The following is a 6,525-nucleotide window of genomic DNA, read 5'->3' as shown; positions in this document are numbered from 1 at the left end:
CTTGATCCCATGTCCCCTGCATTGGCAGGCGGATTCTTAACCATTGCACCACCAGGGAAGCCCATCAAAGGATTCTTGACCTCTGCCAAGGAAGACCACAAGAGATAAAGGTCATTCCCCAAATAATTCACTGGGGAGATGGGAGAGGGCGGGGCAGGCCGGCTGGTGGAGCTCTGACAGCAGTAGACACTGGAGAGAGGATGGCTGGACTGGGGAGCAAAGAGGCGGGACCACGATTGAGAAGGGAGGGTTGGTGGGACGTGGTGACCAGCCTCCGGTGCTCTGTGGATGCGCTTCTGTACAAGACTGGCCTCCTGGTGACTATCTCCGGGAGACCTTGGACAGCCACCCCAAGGTTTGCAAAATCCAGTTCCTGAAGCACAAAATACACAGAAACTCAGCCTGACACCCAGGCCTCCTGCCGCCCCGCCCCCCCTCCTGCCCACACGGGCTACACTGGATTCTCATCCTTCCCTTCTCCCTGCCCCGGTGCCTTTGCTCATGCTCTTCCCTCTGTGCCTGTCCTCTTTTCCCTACCTGATGAATCCTTGTTCAATCTCCAGGCCCAGCTCAAACATTGCTCTTCCTCTGGAATCCCTGGACATGTCTCCATGGAACAGCTGGCCCCTGAACTCCACCCTTCTGAACCCACACTGGCCATCCCAGCCCGTCCCAGCCCGTCATCCCTGCTTGTGTGTCTTCCTCCATGGATGGCGGGCTCCCTGGGGGCAGCCACCCACTCACTCCTCTCAGAGACACCAGGGGTCTAGGAAGCAGTATGTGCCAGGAGATGTCAATTTCTTTCTTTCTTGGGTTCTAGACCTGCACTGTCCGATGTGATCACCGCCAGCCACTTGTGCTACTGAGCACTTGAAACACGGCTTGCTGAAAATTTAATATCCTAATTGAGATGTGTTTCAAAAGCGAAAGGTTTAGAAGGCTTAGGGGAAAAAAAGAATAAAATCTCTTATTAATTCTTGTTTATATTTATTGCAAGTTGAAGCGATAATATTTTAGATATATTGAGTTAAATAAAATACATTATTAAAAGTAATCTTACCTCTCTCTTTTTACTTTTTTTTTTTAACATCTTTATTTGGAGTATAATTGCTTTACAATGGTGTGTTAGTTTCTGCTTTATAACAAAGTGGCATTTAAATGGCTGGAAACTGCCTGTCAGACATCAGTATGATAAGGTTTACCGAAGGCTGATGAGACCCTGGGCCACATTAACAGAAGCAGAGTGTCCATAATGAAGGAGGTAAGTCAGCACTATGGTCCCAGGAGCAGGAGTTTCTGTGCTGGGTCCTGCATCTTAGGGGGGCACTGACCACCTGGAACACGCTCAGGAGACCCACCCAGACATGGACTGAGACGCAGTGGTAGAAGGACCTGTTTGAGGTCCTGGGTACCTGTCTCTGCAAGGCTGTCCCTGGGCAGGAGTGAATCTGTTCTGAGGCCTCCGAGGGCTGAGCTGGAACCAGCAGCGGCAGGTGCGGGGAGTTAGACTCTACTAGATTTCTCTCATGGGAAAGAGGGCTCCTTTATAAGAAGGAAGTTCCCCATCCACAGGGGCGCTCACAAGGCTGGATGACCAACTGGGATAATGTTAAGGGGGCTGGAGCATGAGCTGGGTCCCTGGATCTCAGAGTCCCTTGGGGTTCCAGGCAGAGCTTCTCCGGGGCCCAGCATGGCTATACCTGTGGGGTAAGGTGGTCCTGGGCTTTGTCTGCTGTGGTTCGATTTCTCCCCAGGGGCCAGAGTCAGCCGGGACCTCTGATTGCCCCCAGCTGGGGTCCATTCTAGAGACAGCCTGGGGTTACTCGCCAGCAGGCTAGGTGAGTCGGTTCAGGACGGTGTGAGCACCGAGGCCCGCAGTCTCTGAGGCGAGCCTGCTGACTCTGGCTTCCCAAGGCCGCTCAGTCCCTGAGCGGGACAGAAGGGCAGACAAAGAGCCCAAGAAAAGTAGAGTCCAACCCCGGAGCAGTGCCGACAGAGAGATTCACTGGGTAAATAATAGGATATTCGCTCACGCACAAGGCGTGTCTGGACGGAACTTCGTCTTATGGAAATTTTCAAGTATAGACCCGAGCGGAGAGGTCAGTACCATGGACTTCATGCACCGTCACCTGGCTGCAGCCCTGAGCCATGCACGTGTCCTGATGGGGCTGTATCTGGGAGCAGGTTAGGGGAGCCAGTTTCCGTTTATAGAAGCCACGCTCTATTCTGCTCATGAGACCTTTTAAACAATAGTGAGGAAGTGGGGCAGGAAAGCCCCCCCACAGTGGGGTCAGCACCTTGCTGTGTGGGGTGGGGCACGTCATTCTCTTGGGTCTCACCTGCCTCAGCTAGAAATGGGGGGCCTGACCTAGACGTTTCCCAGACACCAGAGACATGCCCGGAGCTGAATTCATCACCTGTCCCAAGTCTGCTCTGTCTCCCAGATCCCCATCTCAGCCCATGACACTGTTGTCCACCCAGTCACACAGAGCAGAAACCTGGGTGTCATCCAGATTGCTCCCCCCCCACCCCCAGTCTCTTCAGTCATGGGTCCTGCCTGTTCTCCCTCCTGAATGTCTTCCACTCTAGCCATCTTAATCCCAGCCCCACTACCATCATCGTCCCTGTTGCCTACTACGCTAGTCCTAGCCTCCAGGTGCACCCCTTTTATTCTCCTACCCAGAAACCACGTCCGGGGGAGGATCACATTTATATTAAGATCTGGATTTTGATGCCCAAACCTCTCTCTGCTTGACTTAGAGGACAGTTCATTTCCCCAAATATTTATGAGATCCTCTGTGGGTACTTATACCCCTCAGAGTCAGTCCCCACAACAACCTTGTGGAGGGACAGGTGTGATCATGACACCTGTGCCTGCTGGTCTCCTTAGGTTAAGGGTATCAGCTGCTGTGGATGGCCGAGTGACGGGTCCACATTGCTGTTGCTTCCCAGCCTCCTCAGGTATAATCTGAGACTGGACCCCAACTTGGGGGGCAGGGAGAGACCAAAGAAAGAGGTAGGCCACTCCAGATCGATACGTGGCAGGTTTAATAAGCAAGGGCACTTACTTACAAGGCCTGCCTTGGGCAGCTGCAAGATAAGTAGGTTTCCACAGGCACCCACCAGAATCTTAAAGTTTATATAGAGGCCTCAACTGGGTTTAGTCACGAACCCAGTCCAGATAGCTCAGCACCATCAACACATTTCTAATTCAAGGCCGATTCCTTGGAGCCCAAGGTAATCTACGGATTCATTTCAATGCAATCCCTATCAAAATACCAATGGCATTTTCACAGAACTGTATAAATATGTGCGTTTCACAGAACAAATAATTTTAAAATTTGTATGGAAACACAAAAGACACCAAATAGCCAAAACAATCTTGAGAAAGAAGAACAGTGCTGGAGGTATCATACTCCCTGACTTCAAACTATACTACAAAGCTTCTGTCATCAAAACAGTATGGTACTGGGACTTCCCTGGTGGCGCAGTGGTTAAGAATCCACCTGCCAGTGCAGGGTACATGGGTTTGAGCCCTGGTCCGGGAAGATCCCACATGCCGCGGAGCAACTAAGCCCATGCACCACAGCTACTGAGCCTGCGCTCTAGACCCCGTGAGCCACAACTACTAAGCCCATGTGCCACAACTACTGAAGCCGGCATGCCTAGAGCCCATGCTCTGCAACAAGAGAAGACATTGCAATGAGAAACCTGCACACCACACGCAGAGTAGCCCCTGCTCATCGTAACTAGAGAAAGCCCGCGGGCAGCAACAAAGACCCAACACGGCCAGAAATAAATAAATAAATAAACATTTAAAAAAAAAAAAAGACGTGACCGCTAGCTGACCTGCGAGCTGGACCCGGGCAATTGGAGGCTCCCACCCCCTTTCCTGTCCTTAGAATATGCCTTCTGCTTGCCCTCCCAGCTCCCAGAAGCTGCTCCAAGGATACAGCCTTTTATGTTTTCCTTTTTTTCATTGAGGTACAGTTTATTTACAATATTATATAAATTATAGGTGTGCAATACAATGATTCACAATTTTTCAAGGTTATCCTCCATTTAGAGTTATTATAAAATATTGGCTATATTCTCTGTGTTGTACAATATATCCTTGTAGCCTATTTATTTTATATATAGTAATTTGTACCTCTTAAGCCCCTACCCCTATCCTGCCTCCCCTGGTAAATCCCTCCAGCTCTGCTCCCCAGGGGCACCAGCGTTCTAGTTCCTTGTGGATCTTCCCAGAGAGGTTCGATCCTTATAGTCTCATATGTTTATATCCCCTATTATCCTCCTTTTTAAAAAAAATCACCCAAGGGGTGCAATCCTATGCACAACACAGTACCACACTTCTTCCTCGAAGGCATGGCCCTTGCTGGTCCATGTACATCTGCTCCTCTTGCAACAGCCAGAGACTCTTTGATGCTGCGTCTGCGTCTGATGAGTTTGGTTCTTTCTTGTGCTTTGTTTTCGTTTGTGTTGCGTCTTTTTAAATCTTTCCTTCTATGGTCTGAGTTGTTCTTTGCTGCATATGTGTGTGACCCTTCTGATGATTTGGAAGGCCCATGGTCTGCTGGCAGTGATACAGGTAGACATTATCAGCCCCAGTCTGGTGAGGAAACAGGCTCAGAGAGGGGAAGTGACTTGCCTGTGGGGGCCCAGCCTGGGAGGTCTGAGTCGGGAAACAGCTCAGGTGTGCCGCCCCGGGCTCCAATCAGCTCCACATCTACAAGCCCTCTACCGAGACAGCAGCAGGACCCGGTGGCAGGGGCGGGGTGGGGGGCTGGGTTCAGCCAGGCTGAAGGGATCTGGAAGCACATGGGGGCGTTCTGTCTCGGAGGAGCTGGGTTCACACCTGCAAGAGGGGGACGGCAAGGCGCTTGGGGGAGGTTTGTGAGCTGCCTTGCCATGGGCGTGGGAGGCTACGGGTGATGGGGTGAGAGGTGATGAGGCCCCTGCCTGCTGGGTCCCAGGGAAGGAGGGAAGAGGTGAGATGATTGAGGAGACTGCAGCGAGACAGTGCGGGAGGCTCAGTGATGCTCCACCTCTGGCACTGGGAGAGGATGAGAGGGAGTGGAGAGGTGGCGGGCGGAGGTTGCTGTAGGTGATGGAAAATTCCAGGCTGGAGGTGCAGCTCCAAGAGGGACGGGGTGGGTGTGTCAGGAGCTGGGGGTGGGCTGGGCGAGGGCTGTCTCCTCCAGGGAGAGATGTGGGGAGAGGACTGGGTCCTGACCTGGGGCCAGGAGAAGGACACGCCTCTCTGCAGGGGTCTCACTTTGCCTGGTCCTGTGCTGGAAACAGGCGCTTGCCCCCAGCTGGCCCATCCTGGAGTCTATTCAGCGGGGGCTTGTGGGCGCCCTTCTGCATGGGACCAGGCACCTGGCAGGGCACAGAGACACGGGCTCTCAGTCGCCCGCTCTAGGGGCACTTTCCCAGTGGTCTGTGCTGCCCACCAACGGGCTCTGCCTGCCCCACCCCTGCCGTCCCGCCGGCACACAAAGGTGGCTCTGCTTCATCCACACCTCTCCTTACAAGCAGGTTGCCATTGGCCTTGACGGCTGGTGAGACTGAAGGGCTCTGTCCCGGCCCTTCTTCCTCCCACATCCCTAAGGCCTCCTAAGGCAAGCTCCCCGTGGTGCGTCCCACCACAGGGAGCGGGTGGTGGTGACGGTGACCTCACCATCTTTCATAAACAGGCACTGGCCAGTTGGAGGCAGCATTGCTATTCCCTTTCCACAGATGCAGAAACAAGCTCCCAGGGGGGCAGTGCACGCGCAGCCCTGCTGAGCCCGGCCTTCCACACCGACCCGCCCGCATTCCGCTCAGGGTGAGGGAGGCTGGAGGCAGAGGGGAAGCGCAGGAACCTGAGCCTGGCCGTCAGCTGCCGCGGACACCTTCCAGGAGCCTTAGGCCTTGGGCCACAGAGGGCAAACCGACTGTCATCTGTTCTGACACAGCCTGGGCCCCGCTGCTGACACCCATGCCCTCTGCCCAGACCCCTGTCCGCTCTTATCCTCCCCACTAAAGCCCCACCTGCCTCAGCAGCCTCATCTGGAATCACTGCCCTCCACGCCCTCTGGTCCATCCCACAGGCCCCTCACTGAGTCCCGGACACACCTTATGCTTTCCCACCTCTGTGCCTTTGCTCTAGAAAGTCCCTCTTGAATCTCTGCCTCCCACCATCCTCCCTCCCTTCAAGGCAGCCTTCCCTGACTGATTCCCTTTCGGGGGTGAACACAGTGAGGGAAGGGCAGGGTGCAGGGAAAAGGGTGTTGGGTCTGGGCCAGCCTAGACTTCCCCAAGAGGCCCTGAGACTGCAGCCACTCAGTGTTCACATTTCTGGGTTTTGCCTTCGAGAGTCCATCTAAAACACCCTCCTGCTCTCTCAGGATGAAGCTCAGACACCCCGTCTGCTGCTGTGTCTCATCGTCAACCTCGATTTCACCTCCAGTACTTGCCCTTGTCCCCATTTCTTTCATCAAAAAAAAAAAAATAATAATAAAATCACATCGTGGATATATT

Source organism: Aethalodelphis obliquidens, unplaced genomic scaffold, assembly GCF_003676395.1.
Source record: "Aethalodelphis obliquidens isolate GAN/ISIS:26980383/991018 unplaced genomic scaffold, ASM367639v1 scaffold8, whole genome shotgun sequence".
Classification (NCBI taxonomy): domain Eukaryota; kingdom Metazoa; phylum Chordata; class Mammalia; order Artiodactyla; family Delphinidae; genus Aethalodelphis; species Aethalodelphis obliquidens.
Note: the sequence above shows the minus strand (reverse complement) of the source record.